Source organism: Camellia sinensis, chromosome 15 (genome assembly GCF_055761805.1).
Source record: "Camellia sinensis isolate YWXY chromosome 15, ASM5576180v1, whole genome shotgun sequence".
NCBI lineage: Eukaryota > Viridiplantae > Streptophyta > Magnoliopsida > Ericales > Theaceae > Camellia > Camellia sinensis.
The window spans coordinates 51,714,405-51,732,999 of record NC_138975.1 but is presented as its reverse complement, the minus strand read 5'-3'; positions in this window follow the sequence as shown (position 1 = coordinate 51,732,999).

Genomic DNA, 18,595 nt, shown 5'->3' with positions numbered 1-18,595 from the left:
TCAAAATTATACCTCTTGAAGAGATATAACTCCTTTGTTGACAAACCAACAAGTTCTCACTCTCAAGGGCTGAGATTTGAGCTCAAGAACCTCAATAAGAAGACCTAAATTTTTTATTTAGGAAGTGTAAAGAGAGTGTGTAGGTTACAAGATAGAGAGAGAGTGTTTTACAAGTTTTGGTCCTTTGATAATTTTTTTAACCTAATTTCAAGAAGGGCGATCATGTATATATAGAAAAACCAGTGCCTCTATCGAACACGTTTGTATAGGGATAGCTAGTGCAAGGTATGGGCAAAGGGGGGACAGTTGGTAACAAATATCTGCCAGCCGAGAAACTTGGCCAGCGGGCCATGTAGGGGATGGTCAGCCACCAAAACTGGCCGGATTTCTCATCAACTAGTCGGCCGGCTACTAAGTGGCGGGCCTGCCACTTGCAGACAAAAATCTATTTTCAAGCCCAAATTCAAACGGGTATATCTCCCTCATCCGGACTTGGTTTTAGGTGATTCTTGAGTCTAAATTGAAGCCCCAGAAGTCTAATTTCCAATGGTGGTGGCTCAACACCTAAATTATAAGTATAAAAAGAGATATACTTAATTTAATGAAGGCTGCTCATTTCTTTCTTAACTGTTTGATGCCTAACCTGTTTCCCAACTAGTTTTCTTCCATCCCCTCTAATTTCATTCAACTCCAGACCTATAAATAAGATGCTTTTAAATATTTTTCAAATATTTCACCTCCCTTCCATTTATTTCCACTTTGTCCTTACTCGGTTTACCGAAAAGTGCAATATTTTAAACGAAATGCGAGCCTCGGAACATCATGGAAACATTTAGAAAAATATTTTGAAAAAGAGGGTTTTAATGTCTAAAATAGTTTTGGTGAAAATGGGGTGTAAGGTTGGATTAGAAGTTCAAAATCGAAGCATTTTGCTGAATATTCAAACGATTGTACAACGTAACTTTTCATCATCGAGTGATCAACCTAAGGAGCCCAAGTCTTAAGGGTGGTCAAAAATGTTGTGTCTACATGTGGCAACGTATTTTAGATTCTTCGTTATGTATGCATTTGCCTCATGTAGCTGATAATTTATGATAATGATTATAACAGAATGAAACTGCAAAATCGTGGATTTTCTTGTGCCTTATTGTGTTGATAGCACAATTGTTATTTCTAGTAACTGTTATTACAGAAATGTTACGTTTTGTGTTGGTTGTGGCATCGCTGCATGAGTGATGGGTGTTGTTGGGTGACAATAGAGGTTCACCGATTATTTTATTGGAAAGGAATTGGAAAATGAATTTTTCCTAGTGTTATGGCCTTCTAATGGCTTTGTTAAAATAGAAATGTTAAGGATTTAATCTAATTTAAATGGTATGAGGAATTTCAATGAGTAGTCCTTGGCAATTAAATTATGGATGGTTATGTGTAATGGGTAACAACTTGTATTTTAAAAATGTTTACAAAACTTTTGAGTTTCACATGGAAAATGCAGAAATATATTTTGATTATGAACGGTGAAAATTTGAGTATCTTTTGAGAAATGTTTTATATACAAGAGAATGATTTCCAAAACAAAGTTTTGCTATCGTTTGTTTTACTTGGGATGATGAATGTTAAGTAGTGACTTAACTTGAATCGCTAGTCATGTGTTTAGGTGTTTTGTTTTGAGGAGGGTTTGGTATTGTTAGAGCTTATTGTGCCAGAGCGTTGTCTTTTGGGACGTGTTTTCGTAGTAAGTCCTCTTTTTTTGTGAGACTTAATTGAGGGTTTTGTTTTGAGGGTAGTTTTCATTTTCTAAGTGCTTGGGTATTGAGTGTTCTGTGGTCGGTTTGCCATGTGTTTTGGTGTGTTCTTAATTTTGAGGACAAAATTTTCTAAGGTGGGGAGGTTGTAGCACTCTGTGCCTCTTGTTATAATAGAACTATATTTGACTCTTTGATTAGCTTGATTGAGAACCTTCTTAGTTGATATTTGAGCCGTAGTTGAGGTGTTACCATAGTGGTTGGGTGAGATTGAATCAAAAATTCCAAATTCGAATAATTGTTATTGAGTAGTTTTCACTCTTTCATCGTTTTCTCTCTCCATACTTTGAATATTGATGTGAGGATAGAACTATTGTAAATCTTACTTCTGGGGCTTCAATTTGGGTACAAAAATGACCCGAAACAGAGTTCGGACGAGAGAGTTATACCTATTTGAAATTTGAGTTTCTATGCTGGAAGCATGCTCGCTCGAGCGAGCTTTTCTTCGATCGAGCGAACTACGTGATTTTCAGAGATTCTGGGATCTTTTTTTCTACGCTTGAGCCAAGCTTCCTTCGCTCGAGTCACCAGGTCGCTAACAAACATTATAAAGTGACTTGTGGCCCAAAAAACTTTATTTTTTCTCCCTCTCTTCACCTCCCATCCTCCAAACCCCAAAACCCTAACCTTCCAAACTCTTGATTTCTCCTCTTTTTACCCAAGATTCACCCCAAATCTTTCAAGAAGGTTGAAGAGCAAGCATAGATCAAGACTTCTGCCAATTGTTTTGCGATTTCATTCGAGTTTCAAGTTGGGTCTTTATCTTTAGCTTCGAATCTTGAGGTAGGGATTTCTTTGCTCCTTTTCAATACCTCATTTATATATAGATATTTGGTAGACTTTATTGCATAAAAATCATATCCATTATGGATTTCTTTAAAAGTCATGAAAGGGGATCTAGGATTTGTTATTTGTGAATGAGATTGTTAAATTGATTGTTTTTTGGGTTAATTGGAGAGTAGTATAACATGTTTATGTTAAAAGGGAGAAAAAGTCCTAATTTATTTTTTTGACTTGGTAAATTAAAAATTGGTAAAGTTGAATAATGTTTGTAAATTATTATTATGGTTTGTGTAAACGTGTTAACAGCTAAAAGGGACAATTAACTATGACATTGGAATTATTTTGGATTGATCATATTAAGTTGAGTTGGGCTGTGGCTTTAATATCTTTGGATTTAGTTTTGTGAAATGAAAAGAGTGGATTGGGGATAAAGAGTGGAGTATGTTAACTTGGAAAGTAAGAGTATTGATTTTTCAAAAGAAAGAAGGAAATCATAATACTAAGTGAATTTTAGAAATGAACTTGAGGTTGGATTATGAATATTTTATTTTCTATTGTTGTTGTTGGATTTAAAATCTCATGAGAGTTGGATTATTATGATACGTGTGTTGAGTACATACATTTAGAGGTTTTGTCCTTGGTCATCGGTGGATGATGACATTGTTGTGTTGAATAGTTTATGTGTATGCATTAGACTTGTGTTAGTTGTACTTTGTCATGTTGTGATGATTGGGAGCGTATATTGTGCTAAGAATGAGAGGTATCATTACCTTCTAGCTAGCGCCTAGAGAATTAGTTGTGCTTAGAATGAGAGGTACCAGTACCTTCCAGCTAGCGCCTGGAGAACTTGGCAAATGTACCATTACCTTCTAGTTCGTGTCTGGTAAATTGACATTTCATTATTAAAAGCTGTATCCTTGGATTACAGTGCTTAAGGCAAGTAGAGCAAAGTTTATTTTTCATTATTATCTCAGTGTACCTGTGTGTATCATGCGTTATGATGGTTATGGTTCAACAAGGCCAAGTTGCCTCATATGTTGAGTAGATAGTTATTGGGTGCTTATTGTTTTTGTTTTTAGTACTAGATATACATTTGTATATTTGAATGTGTTGGAAAATGTTGTAGATCATGTGTTGAGTTTGTAAGTAATGTGAAGGAAACTAGATATTTATGAACATGTTTCAAACTCTAAAACAAAATGGTGGTTACGAGATATTTTTGAAATGGGAAATGAAAAGGAAATGTGAACTGTCTGTATTGTTGAAGGAATTGAATAATTTGGGAAAAGTACTTATGTAAATAGTCTTTGGTGTTACAAACCGTCACATTATTTATATAATATGAGACTAACATTCATGATCATAGCTATCTGTATGTTGTTATTATTTATGATCATCTTGAGATCCCTACTGGACTTTATGTTCATCCCATGTTGCTAATTCTTTTTCAGGCGTCGAGAAGTGTTTCAAGATCATGGATCTTCTTTATTTATTGGCCACAGGGCCTTTTATTTGTGAGCGGAATGCCATTGATGTAAAATGGTAAAATCCTTTCTCTTAATTTAAAAGATGTAAGCCTATGAGCAATTTATTTAATTATAACTCTTGTTGCATTCATATTGTATTCGGATGAGAAAATCTTTATTCATGTGTTCTTGTAAATGTAAAGAGTTTCCATATGCTATCTCTGAAATTGAAGCTATAATAATGGTTTGGTAATGGAATCCGAGTAGTAAAAAGCGGAGCATGACACTACCTCTCTCTTTTGTTATTATATATATATATATATATTAATTAAAAGTGTATTTTAACACTATCATAATATTTAGTAATGTAAATAAAAAAATGAAATAATATTTTCTCACTACAAAATATATTTCGCTTGATGGTACACCGCATAAATATTCGTAACTCTCTTATAATAATAATAATAATAATAATAATAACAACAACAATAACGATAATAATAGATGGTTACAGATGAGTCGTGATTCAATTAACTGGGTCCAAAATGAATGGAGTTTAATAATTTAAAATAAATCTTCAAGTGACATTAACGTATAAAATAATTTTTAAAAAAAACTTACGATGGTCCCCATGTAGTTGGTTTCTTGTGCTCCTCGGAGGGTTTTAGTCTCCTCCGATATGATAGCCCTACAATTCAAACTCCTATGGTTTTGAATCTGGTTTCACAAGTGCAACGTGAAAAAAAAAAAATACACACACACACAAATGAGAGTCCAAATCCGGCAAATCTTTGCAAAATCGATTTACAATAAAAAATGCCAAAAATGGACTGCATTGCCAGATTTTAAAGTCTCCACCTATATATTTTTTGGGAAATTTAGAAAACCCATGGCTCATGCCAAAGTCTACTTGTCCGTCATAACCAAAGTGTCTCGGCTCGGGAACTTAGGTATGAGAGAGGAAGGTTATGAATTGAGCACCCCACTCACCCAATCAAAGATCGACCTCTACTAATTATGATGTGATTTTTATCTACAATATGTTCTTTTGTTCAGATTATTATGCTAACATTACTACATGAGGCACACAAGTACAGACATTCCACCCAGTTTGGAATGCTTTGATTTCATGTTTGTTTGAAAAGAGTTTTTGAATATGTGCTACTTGAAAAAGCAAGCTCATGTGTACATTTATCAAATCATCCCAACTTAAGCAAATTAGCCTTCATAGCATTCAAGAGGTATATCAAATAAGCAGTTAGTCTCATGGTAAATATGCTTGATATGGCAACATAAACATACATGCAACATGCTAAAGCAAAAATGCTCACCTAGTACTCCACCGAGGCAAGCCAAGTTAGAAGAAAATAGTTTGAAACACGCATGCTTTAATATGCAAGTGACTAATAGAACACATACAAAATGCAACTATGAGGTTTGGTTTATTGTAACATGTTATATGGATCAACTCGAAGCACATGGCAATGAACGTATTCAAATAAGTGGAAAATGATAACAATGTTAGAATGACGAACCGAACCCGATGCATGCAAAAATAGATATTTATACATAATAATATGGAACCAAAATAGGATACTGCATGCAACCATCATAATCAAGTAAATAAAAGGGAGAAAGAATGAGGGTTGGAAGACATACACAATATTACAAGTTTGCCCTCACACAAGAGCTTCCGAATGAATGTCCTAATTAGCTAATTATTGCAAACCGAAGGAATGAATAAGCTAAATCAACTACTTATTACACATCCGAATTAAGCTAACTAATTAATTACAACACACTAATATTAAAGCACTAGATTAATGGAACGGGAAGCACGGAGCCATGAGCACACAACCGAGAACATCCTCTCAGAAACTTCTTTGTTTGCTGCCTGATTCTGTTCTGTTTTGCAGTCAAAAAATTATTTGGTTTTGGCCTCAGTTTCTGCTCGTTCTGCCACAAAAATGCCACTGCTTGCACAGAAAAATGTGGGAAATTGGTCGGTCGGATAGAGTTGTGGCTAGCCGGACACTGTTTTTGGAGATTGCCCTGCTGCCATAGAATCAAAACAAAACGAAAAGAGAGTGTTTCCAGGAGATGTTTATCCTCTTCGCCCTTCCCTATCATGAAGATGATCAAGGGAGGGGTAGATTCAATTCACAAAACATAAATTGTCGCAAAATTTGTTGCGTGATAATCTATGAAACGATAGGACCAAAGCTCAATAAAATGAAATAAAAGACCAACAACATCTTCTCCTTAGCAAGGAGTTACCTCAAGGGAAGGGATGGACTTTGCTTCTTGAATTATTGAACATCACTAAGAGTATGTATTGAGCCAAGAAGCAATAGATTCAATATAACATCTGATTGAACCTAACTCAATTTTATTACCTTTTTTTTAACCTCTGTTTACTCTAATTTTCTTAGCCTCTTTTGCATTACCTTGTCATTTTCTTATCTTTTCTTCATTTTGTCCAAAAGTGATAGTTACATCCACTAAGTGCAAAAGGTGAAAAATAGAAATGTCAAACAAGAGGTGTTGCCTAGCATGAGAGAGATGTAATGCCAAAGAGATTAAACCATTAAGCATGGAAGGTCTCTTTCTCATGGCTTAGACAACAACCAAGTGTTTGAGACAACTCTTAATCAAAGAAAGGAAAGAAAGAAGGGAGGTTGCAGAGATGATTATGCAAAGGTGATTATTAAAAGTGTGAATATATGTATGAAAATTATGTAAAGAAAGCTATCAACTCAAATAGATTGGTGTCTATGGCCTAAACCACCAAATCTATGATGACTTACAATAATACAACCATAATATTCAAAGAATAAACCAAATAAACACACTAAACAGCCCCTAAATGGCACAAAACAGTACTGGAAAAAAATGTAGAATAAGTAAAAAAAAAAAAAAAAAAAAAAGGAACAAAGATAGTAAGCATGCCTAAAGAAGGGTGGTTGACCTCTCCACCTTTTGGACTTTAAAGTCACATATTTTAACCTCTGAAAACTCTGAAAAATCAGTAGCTAAAAGTAAAGAAACAAGTGGGAAACACGAGCATATAAGTTATGGAATAAGGTTCAAGAAATGGTGGTTAACCCTTCCACCTTTGGTAGCTTTTAAATCACAAGTTTCAGCCCTCAAAAACAGTGTGAAAAAAGAGAAGAAAAGAGCAGTGTAAACAAAGCAAAAGATAGCACAACGTATACCTCTTGAAGGGAGGATACTCTTTTGTTCACAAACCACAAAGTGATCACCCTCAAGAGTTAAAATTCTGGTTCAATAATCTCAAGCCTAAAAATTTTGGTTTAGGAAGTGTATGTATATTGCAAGATAGAGAAGGATAGTATTTGGCAAGTTTTTGGCCTTTGGCAAAATTTTCAAACTTTAAACCATGAGGGGTGGTCTTCTATTTATAGAAAAAAGCCTTCTCACGTTGAACATAGCTGTATAGGGACAACTGGTGCAAGGTATGGGCATGAGGGACACCTGGCAGCAAAATATCTGTCTGCTGCTAAACATGGTCAACTGGCCGTGGAGGGGGACGGCTGGCTAGCCAAAGATGGTCTGCCGGCCACTTGTTGGCTAGCAGGTCTTTGAGTGGTTAGGCTGGAAAAAATTAGGTTTTGGTTCAAAAAGAGTGCAAGGTTTGGGCTTTGAAGTTTGAAAACCAAAGCCTTTTGCTAAAGAAATTGAATGATTTCCATAGTGCAACAATTCATCATTACGTGTTGAACATGAGACACACAAGTCTTAAGGGTGGCCAAAATGGGGTGTCTACACCCCACCATTAACATAATCAAATATGAACTAAAACAATAGTTTGGGCTAATTAAATGAAATCCCCAAAATTAAATTTATATCCACATTTATTACTGAAGACCCAAGAATAATTAAAAAAATAAATAAAATTTACCAAGCGGGCATTACGAAGTCAAAAATCAAGAAGTAATATTATTTGTTTTCACCAATTTAAATAGAATGGTCCATGATACCACAACTATAATAATGATGACAAGGGCAAAAATTCAATTTGATTCAACTCGTTACAATCTTCCCTCCTTAAGGAATTTCACCTCGAAATTCGCCTAGATAAAAGAATAATGAGATTTACTCCTAACATAACCACCCAAGCCTTAAACTCTCGATAACCATTTCTTCATTGTGACATTTCTTCATTATCCCAAACACTTACCAACCTCACTGTCAAGAATTTAATGTTCTCTTGTCTCCACTTATAAGAGACACTGCAACCAAAATTGAAACTCTCAAACACACTTTAAAAGTAGAGGTATAAACACAATAATAATTCCTCAAGGATTGTACTACTACTTCTTATAGCTTAAATCAAACAAGAATGACAAACGATCTAATCCAGTCGGCCCTACAATCATGATAACATCTCGTTCTAATTACATTCACAAAATTATTTTATCAATATGAATTAACAAATTTTCAATAGACTCAAAATAAAATTTTGACACCCATAACTATCCATAATATTAAGATACACTGCTCTATAGAAGCCATCCCTCTACTTAAAACCACTCGTAGTAGAATTTCAACCAACAATTCGTAATAGAATGGAAAATATAGGTGACTTTTGCAACATATAAAGGGTTAATTAAAATCTATCAAATTCACAATTGGAATACAACCGTACTCACAATCTCACTTGAACACGTTCAAACACATCCACAAAATTTGCTCACTCGACATAACTACCTCAACAAGTCACAACAACAAAATAACCCAACTATTTTAAAGAGAACTTAGAAAAGTATTCAAACGTTACACACCATTAAAGATAACTCACCACAAACAATCTTTTCCATAATTTAGTGCAACTATCTACTTAAAACTAATCCAAAGTGTTTATCTCAAGACTCTTAACCAATGAGAACACCCTTCCGTTAAAAACACAATTTCATGATATATTTTGTAATCTCAACTTTCACACAAAAACTAACACATCTCAATATTAAAACGAATCCACATTAGGTTACCCAATTTGAACAAAACTAACATAAACAATGATTTAAAATATTTTGTCCCATGGGAACCTCCATTCATTCCCTAGTACAATCCTATTCTTCCCTGAATTACTTCAAAAAAAAAAACAAAAAATTCACAAATCACCTTAGCCTTATCTGCTTCACTTAGAACAATTGGAAACATCGACCCTCATGAAACATAATGCAATCACATGAAACACACTACTTGAAAAGTCTAAGCCATAATCTTAATTGCCCAGCCAAGCATTTTTTTTTTTTTTTACTCTATCCCTTTCACTCGACAAACCGACTAACAGTTTATGTAAATTTGTCTACATGCACTCAAACAATCTCACTCGAATATAGAATTTACCCATGCACTCTTACAATGCACTTTTGAGTCCACATAGAATTCATCAAGACTAGGTACACATTCTAACCATACTAAGATACTCCCAACAAAAGTTAATTCAGAATTGCTCTTGCTCCTTGAAATCAATGCCATGACAATAGCTCTCAAGTTACAACATGACTCCACATCACACTAATGTTATCATAACTTACGAGATAAAACCCAGATTCAACAACTCTATAACATGACCTCAGTCAATTACAAATATTCATATTGCTCCTAAAGCTAACTAACTGAAGATTATACCTCACCCTAAAAGCATCTCAAACCAATCACAATAAGACACATGTAATGATTAACACCGAGACAACTCTAAAATTCCCAATTCGTTAATAAATAGATTAACCTCAAATTACATTAAAATCACTCCAAATAAAATTAATGTACATCTATTGCCAAAAAGAAATAATATTACTTGGTGGTGTACAAACAAACGTTCTTTATTCTACATCTCCAATATAATACTACCACACTAATAATTTACTCACTCAATCCCACTGTACTTTTAATCCTCTCCATCCATGAGGCCAAACAAACATGGCCTATACATCTCATACAAGATTTTGGTTGGAAAAAATAGGTTTTTTGGTAACTTTAATGAGAAATTAAAGTAGGTCCCAGTCATTGGTTGAGGTGGGATTAAATGAGTTTAGATTCTTTGTAACAAGGTCTTTACACCACAAAAAGAATGACCAAAAATCATTAAGAATTGAATGAGAAATTGTCTCATAAAGTTGGGCTCATGAATGAGGTATTGGGAATTGTGTATAGCTACCAATCCCACATTGATTGTAAAGTAAAACTTTAATGGGTGTTTAAACCTCAAGATTATGAGAAGGGCATGAGCCCTTTAGGGCATCCAAATTTTCCGAAAGAAGGGAGTTATGAATGCTTCAAGGATGGGTGTGGGCCAAAACTATAGTTCAAGTTGGTTATAGCAAAATTGCTACACGCGCGTGCATGCGTCGCCTGTCCATCTGGACTGGGCCAGGGCCAGGTCTGTAGTTCGTGATCTATGGGTCGTGGGTCATAGATCTTGCAACTTGGGTTTGGGGCTTGAGGCTTGCTGGAATCAGTTAGATTTGGGCTGGGTCGGATTGGTGGTCCAGCAATCTAAACTTTTTGGGCCAAGTCTACTGCAGATATACACACTTGTGTATACAGAAAATATATCTCAGATATTTTTTCCCATCAGTTTTGGTCCATTGCTGTAGCCGTTTTGCAGGAGTAATGGCCATTAGTTGCCAGCCTTTATGGCCATTAGTTGCTAGCCTAAATGGCGGGAGGCACATCCTTTCTCCCCTATGGTGTATAAAAGAAGACCCATCTCCCTTGGTTTTGCTACAGAATGTTTGCCATCCAGATATACAGTTAGTTCACTTCCGCCTATAATTTTCTTCCTATTTTGAGAGAGTTCTGCCATTGTTGATTCGCCAAAGCTAACAGAAGGTGCTTCTACGTTAGTCGGTCTAAACCATCTTATCCTGGAAGACGGAAGTCGACGTTCCTCCAGCACCCACGGTGAGGCAGCTAATTTGTTTTAAGTACACTGTGGTATTGTAGACTCCTCGTTTTTGACTGGCCATAAGACTCAGACGTCATCGATTGAGCGCTCGGTGATGACACATGTTGTGCTCGTTCTGAGGTTACAGAGTCTCGGCTGAGAGCCTTGCCTCCGGACCTCGGGACTCTTTTGTGCTTTGGTTTGCGAATCAGGTTCTGTTTTCTCTTCCCGAAGGGAGGGAGAGGTCTCGTAGACCATCTCTCAGTGGCCATAGGCTACTTTTCGTGGTCGTAGACCACTGTTCCCGTTTGGAGACCAGTTTTCGAATTTCAGAACCGTCGGCCATGTGCCTCGGTTCGGGACCGCTTACTTTCTCCGTTTGGCACGGTTTTTGGAGAGCTTGAACATTTTGAACCTTCGTTTTAGCTTCTTGAGGAAGCTTGAACCTTTTGAACCTTCGTTTTAGCTTCTCGAGGAAGCTTGAACCTTTTGAACCCTTGTTTTAGCTTCTTGTGGAAGCTTGAACCTTTTGAATCTTTGTTTTAGCTTTTTGAGGAAGCTTGAACCTTTTGAACCCTTTTTTATAGCTTCTCCAGGAAGCTTGAACCTTTTTTTGCTTCTCCAAGAAGCTTGAACCTTCTTTTTAGCTTTTCCAAGAAGCTTGAAGCTTTTTTAGCTTCTCCAAGAAGCTTGAACCTTTTTTAGCTTCTTGAGAAGCTTGAACCTTTTTTTAGCTTCTCCAAGAAGCTTGAACCCTCTTGTTTTTCTATAAGAGAGGCCCTCCCTCTCCTTTAGAGAGGTTCAAAAAAAAATTTGGTTAAGGCATATACATACACCCCTCTCTATCTCTCTATTTCAAGCTCCAAAGTCCCTTGTTCTTGGCCCATTGCATACCACCTCCTATCCTAACCCCTCCACCATCACTCTAAGCATCTTGGAGGCCATTTTCAGAGGTTGAAGGTTTGCATTTTTGGTCCAGAAGCTGCTGGAGTTCTTGGCTTCAAGGGTAACACTTCTTTTCCTCTTTTAAGCATTGTTTTGCTTCATCTTTTAGCTATATTTGCAAGCATATTTGGGATTTGTAATAAACTGAAAAATGTCTTATTTTGAGGTCCTTAACATGTTTGTTTAAGATCATTTTTCTGTTGCGGGTCATCTACCCCCTTTCATGCTTCATTTCACCTTGTTTTGAGCCATGCATTAGGGCCTTTGTGTTGAGCTTTGTTGGCCCTTTTGACCATGGAAATCCAGCAGATTTTCAGTGGTTATTATGTGTTTTTGAGAGCCAAAATCAGAGAGGGGTGACCCTCTCACCCATTGTCTTGTTTCATAGCATATTTGGCCTAACAAGGGAGCCCATGTGTGCATGCTTCCAAGCCATGTTTCAGGCAATTTTTGGTGAGTTTTAAGACCTACATGAGCTCAATCCAGAGCTGTTTTTTCCATATTAGGTGTCTCTCTTGCATGTGTAGAATAACCCTCTTCATAGCATATCAAAGGAGCCTATACTTGCATGCTTCCTAGCCTCATTTCAGGCCCTTTTCAGTGAGTTTTAGGGCCTGTATAACCTCTGTCCAGAGGTGGTTTTGTCATATTGGGTGTCCATCTTGCATGTGTAGAACAACCCTCTTCATGGCCTATCAAAGGAGCATCTCATTCTTGCATGCATAGACCATGTTTCAGTGAGGTTTTGGGCTTTATTTGGCATGCCATACCTCTAAATTTTGCTGGTTTAGTGGCCTCTTGAATGCTTAATATACTTGTAGTGTAAACTCTCTTCACTAGCTTGTATTGCATGTTGTTTTGGCCGTTGATTCTAGCACTTTTTGGCCATGCCTTAACCTGATTTTGTACATGTTTTGGACTGCCTTAGCTCTGTTTTTCTGCCTCATGGTCGAATGATGCATGCTATGCATGGTTGTAGCTCAATAGCCATGCCTAGCCTTGAGTTTTATAGCCTCTTGCATGTGTGAATAGAGGTGTTTGCATGTCTTGGCATCATTGTGCATGTTATTTCAGACCTCATACTTGTGCCATGTTCCCATGTTTTCCACTCCTTAAGTGCATTTGAGAGTTGTGCTTGTTTGCCTCATTTTTGGGCCATTGCATGAGCTTCATTTCCATGCCTTTTGAGCCACCATTTTCATCCATATTTGCTACTGTTTTGGTCTGCATAGGGACTGTTTGGGAGTGGTTTGGTCATTTGAGCATCGCTTTGCATACCTCTAGTGTAATCCACTTCACTAGTTTCGGTATTTGGGCCACCTAGCATGCATTGTGTGAGGTGTTTGCATGATTCGGGACGCTTTTGTATATCATTTCAGAACTGGAAAATGTGTTGTTGTATGCTATATTACATGCTTGCCATGCCTGGTAGAGTTGCACTTGGTGCCTTAGTTTTGGTCCCTTGCATTTGGGCATGTTTGCATGAGTGTTGTTGCTTCATTTTATCATGTTTGGCCACTGATTTGAGTGTGGCTGAGGTCCACTCATATTGGTTTAAGTCCATATTGCATTGTGTATGCCATATTATGTCATGTGCATTGAGTGTGCCATTGATAGTTCATAGCATTGTGCATGCTAGTTGCACCTTTGCATATCACTCCTTGCATGTTTGTGTGTCTTAGTTGCATTTCGTTTAGGATTGCATGCTAGTTGTTGCATTGTGTTTGCATGCCATGACATTCTAGTTGTTGCATAGTGTTTCGAGTAGGGTTTAGCCCAAACACGGGAAACGAGGGACGTTTCGTACTCAAAGTGACGAAACGTGTTTCAATTCCCGGTCGTCGACACTCTTGACTATCCATGATAGAGTTGTTGGCTTTAGGTGTCCATTTGTGCATGCATTTCACATTGAGTCGTGCAATTCGACTCCTCGACCACCATGCATTGAGATGCGTGATTGTAGACGTCCCCAATGGGCCTCGCTACAGTTCGGACTCGATTTGTGTCACGGTTCTTAATCTGAACCGAAGAGTCCAAATCCGGCAAATCGTTTTGAGAAACAGATTTTTGAAAAGTAGTGCCAAACATGGACTGCTTTGCCAGATACAGAGTCGCCACCTAAATATTTTAAAATGGGAGAATTTAGGAAACCCTGACTCGGTGCCGAAGGCCACATGTCCGTCATCACCGGAGTTGTCTCGGCTCGGGAGCTTGGGTACGATTGGGGAAGGTCAGCTATGAGCACCCCCTTTTGCCCGGTCCGAAGACCGGCCTCTACTAACCGTGATATCTGATTTTGAAAACTTTATGTGTTCTTAAACCAGTTGTTAGCCTAGAATTACTATGTTATGCGCACAGCAAACAAGTATAGACTAGATTGCCTAATTTGGAAATAAACATTGCATATCCGTTTGTCTTGGAAAAATGTTTTGGAATTTGCTACTCGCAAGTAGGCTAAAATATGGATTTCAACGAGTTTTCCCAACTCAAACAATCCAACCTTCACCCACAAGCATTCAAGCAATTTAGCACATAAGCATTTAGCCACATGGTAAGCATGCTGTCATGATAACATTCACTCGCATGCGACATGCTAAAGCTTCCATGCCAAAACAATAAACTAGTTAGCAAACATGCATGTCCTAGTTCATCTTAAGAATGGCTAATGCATCGCATACAGGATGCAATCAGAGTAGGCTCGGCTAACGTAAGCATGGCATATGAAATGCGATCAACTATCACACATTCAATTTGGAATTGAAGTACAAATGCAGTTAGCGTGATGTACCGAGCCCAATGCATGCAATACAAATGCATGAATGCACGCATGCATAGCATAAGGTATGCTAAATCAAACGTGCCCTAATACTAACCATCAAAGCGGATAAGTAAAAGGGAAGAAAGAAGTGGGGATTGGAAGACATATACACCACTCACACACACTTATTACAGATTCGCCCTCACTCGGAGGGACCAAATAAATAATACAAATTAATTAACTACGCAAGCTAATTAAATATTACAAATTGCCTAATCAACTAAGCAAATTAATTTAAGCTAAGAAAACAGATGAACCGCCTCGGGAGGAGAGCCTGATGCAATGCATGCTCGGTCCTGCTCGGAAATGCACCGCCATGCATAGGCTGCCTCTGTTTTCCTTCCTTCACTCCTCTGGAGGTTGTCAAAACTTCAGTACTGCTTCCTTGGATGCTGGGAGACATCACCGGCTGAATGAGATTGCCACCGGCAGTGGGATGTGGCCACCGGCCATTGGTGAAGCTATCGGCAGAGAAAGGATTGCCGGTCGGCACTTTTCACTGCCAGTCGGCAGAGTGTTCCTGCAGAATCTGCAATTGACAGCAACAGAGGGCAAGGCAAAGCACGGCAGCACAATTCAAGGCATATATGCACTAATCATGTCCCTCATCATGTTTGTGACTCAAAAGGGCATGTGTCTCGATTCTCGGACCACCAATCATGCATTTCCATGCATGATGGCCCAAAGAACCAAGTATGCAACTCTCATGTCAAATGAAATGCAAACCATACAAACAAACCAAGGCCCAATTCCCATCACCAATTCAAGGAACAAGGCATGTATGCAAGATGCAATGCAACCTAGACATACAAGCTAAGGATGCAACATGGCATTGCAAGACACTTATGCAAGCATGCAAGCAAACATGAGGCAATGCCAACCAATGAAAAGGTGGTCTTAAACATGATTTGGGCAGCTCTAAATAGGCCCAAAACAGTGGCTAAAATGACCAAAACAAGGGACCAAAATACACATACACACATGCACATGTTAAGGCCCGAATGCTTAAGCATCAAAGGGCTATTTCTAAGCACATTTGAATGAGGCAATCATGGATAAATAGCATGCAAGGTAAGCATTGAAAATCATGTTAGGATGCTGTCAAACCAAGCAACAAGATAGGCTAAACATTAGCATGCAAATGGTCCAAGTACTTGAAGCAAGTCAAAGGGACTTGAACCATGGCTAAGCCAACCAAGCCTCACAAGGATAAGAAGACTTAAAATAGGTTCAAGGAAGACCTAGACCATGCAAAGGGGACTCCCTAGATGGCATCTAAGTGGCTCAAATTCAAAGCATGCACAACGGCTAAAACATGGAGCATACTACACAAGCTTTCAAAGCATTAAAGAGGCGTCCAAAGTAAACAAATAGGCATGCAAATAGGACTGAAATGACATGGTGGATGGTTCCAAATCACCAAATCAATACAAAAATATCATGCTATACATTCACACACTTAAGGCCAACAAGCTTGAATGCAAAGGGGCTATACTAAGCATGCCAAATCTGACCTAAACAACTATGGACAGACCTAAAACATAGCAAAATATACACAAAAGCTTCACAAGACTAAGCCTAAAACATGCTTGAACAAGGGCTAACAACCTAAGGCATATTAAGGCAATAATAAGGCATTACATGGTAGGTATGCTAAGCATGCATGGTGTACCAAAACCAACAAACAACAATGTTATATGATGGTATAATGAGCATGGAAAGCAGCCAAGACATGGTCGATACACACTCTAACATGGTGCTCCCTCAAGAGGCCAAAAATGGTCCATTTCAAGGACAACAAGGAGAGGGGGTGGCCCTCCCATTTTGGAGACTTCAAGGCACCATCTTCACCACTGAAATCCCTCAAGATTTCAGTGGTGAAGAGTCCCAAACACCAAAGTCTCAAAACTTGCACAAAATAGCACAAAATGAGGCCTTTCAAGGCCTAAGAGGGGTCAAACACCCTCAAACCACAAAACACTCTTAAGAAACAACCAAGAGGGCTAAAAAAAAGAACTTTTTTGTATTTTACACCAAGCTCAAAAATGATTTTAAGACAGGTAAAAACAAGATGCAAAAATGGGGTAAAAAGGGGTAAGATTCTTACCCTTGAAGACCTCTTCAACAATGATGCTCCAACAGCTCCTTCTTGGTTGAAAACAGCTCCAAAACTTCAAAACCAACCTCTTAGAACCTTAGTAGCTAAGTGAAGGTGAAACACTAGGTGTTTGTGTGCAATAGTGTGAACTAAAACACAATTTAACACACACAGAGGTAAAAAGAGGGATAGAAAGTGTATGGTTTCTAACCCTAGAACTCAAAACCCTAAAAATGGTTGTCTAAGCTCTCTCAAGTGTCTCAAGTGTCTAACCCTTGCAACAAGAGAGAGCCCCTCTCTTTATAGAGCTTATTGTCTTGTAAAGCTTACAAGACAAGCTTCTAAAGAGGGAGATCCCCCCATACACGTGTATGGAGGGGAGCAAAAAGCAAGACAGCTGTCTTAAAATATCTGCAAAAGCAGATGCACAGTAGTCGGCCGGCCAAAGGTGCCATTTTGGAAAAAAAGAGTGCCGACCGGCAGTATACATTGCCGGTGGCAGCAAAAACCAGCCAGTGGCCTCTGGCCATGGCCGGTGGTTTGTGGGGATGCCTCACAAGGCATTCCCTGCCCTTCCAAGGAAAAATGCAAGTGTTTGGTGCAAAACCAGACACTAAACGGTCGAGTTCGGAGATCCTGAGGCAAGGCGCGTAGCCGAGACCTCCGGGAACTCCAAACGAACACAAACATGGATGATCACCGAGTGTTCAAACGGTGACGTCCAATTCTTGAGGACGGTCAAAAATGGGGTGTCTACAGTGATTGGTGGCGCGAGGATCAAAGACTGCACTCCTTAGAGCTCGTGCAATGACGGGGAGAGTGGTTGTGATACATATGTTGAAAATACTTTTCCATGCCCCTTTCTTGCTCTCTGTTGCAGCAAACCGGAAGCCAGTAGCAAAAACTGGTCAGCAGTATCCCTACATGTTCCCATGGAGTTGTTCAGTGTTTTGGGATCAGTTACAAACAGAGGCAAATCGGGATTTTCCAGCAAGGCGACTCGAGCATGCATGCATTCCTTGTCATTCAAGATCGAGCTGAGGCAGTCCATTTCATATGTTTTGCATTCTAGTTTATTTATTTTAGTTAATTTGTTAATTAATTAGGGTTGTGTAATAATTAACTGTAATTCGTTATTCATTCGGTTGTGTATTATTTATTCGGACCCTCTGAGAGAGGGCAATGTTGTAATAAGTGTGCGTGTGTGTGATGTATGTCTTCCAACCCCATGGCTTTCTCCCTTTTATTTACCAGCTTATGATGGTTAGTTTTAGGGCATGTTTCAATTAGCATCTATATGTTCGCATGTTTGCATTCATTCATCTGTCTTGCATGCACCGGGCTCGGTGCATCATACTAACTGCATTGTATTTCAATTCCAAGTTGAATACGTGTATCTGTTGTTGCATTTCATATGCCATCTTAGAATAGCCGAGCCTATCTTAGTTGCATTCTTGCATGTGTTGCATTAGGCATCTCAGCATAGTTAGGATTCATGCATGTTTTCTAATTGGCTTCTTTCTTTGGCTCGGAGTACTCGATAAGTGTTTATGCTTTGGCATCCTTGCATGCGTGTGCGTGACTGCCATGATAGCATGCTTACCATGAGGCTATGTGCTTATGTGATATAACTACCTGAATGCCTGTGGGTGAAGGTTGGGTTGCTTGAATTGGAATAATTCATCGAAACTCGTGTTTTAGCCTACTTGCGAGTAGCAAACTTTAATCCATTTTCAAAACAAACGGATATGCGATGCTTTGTTC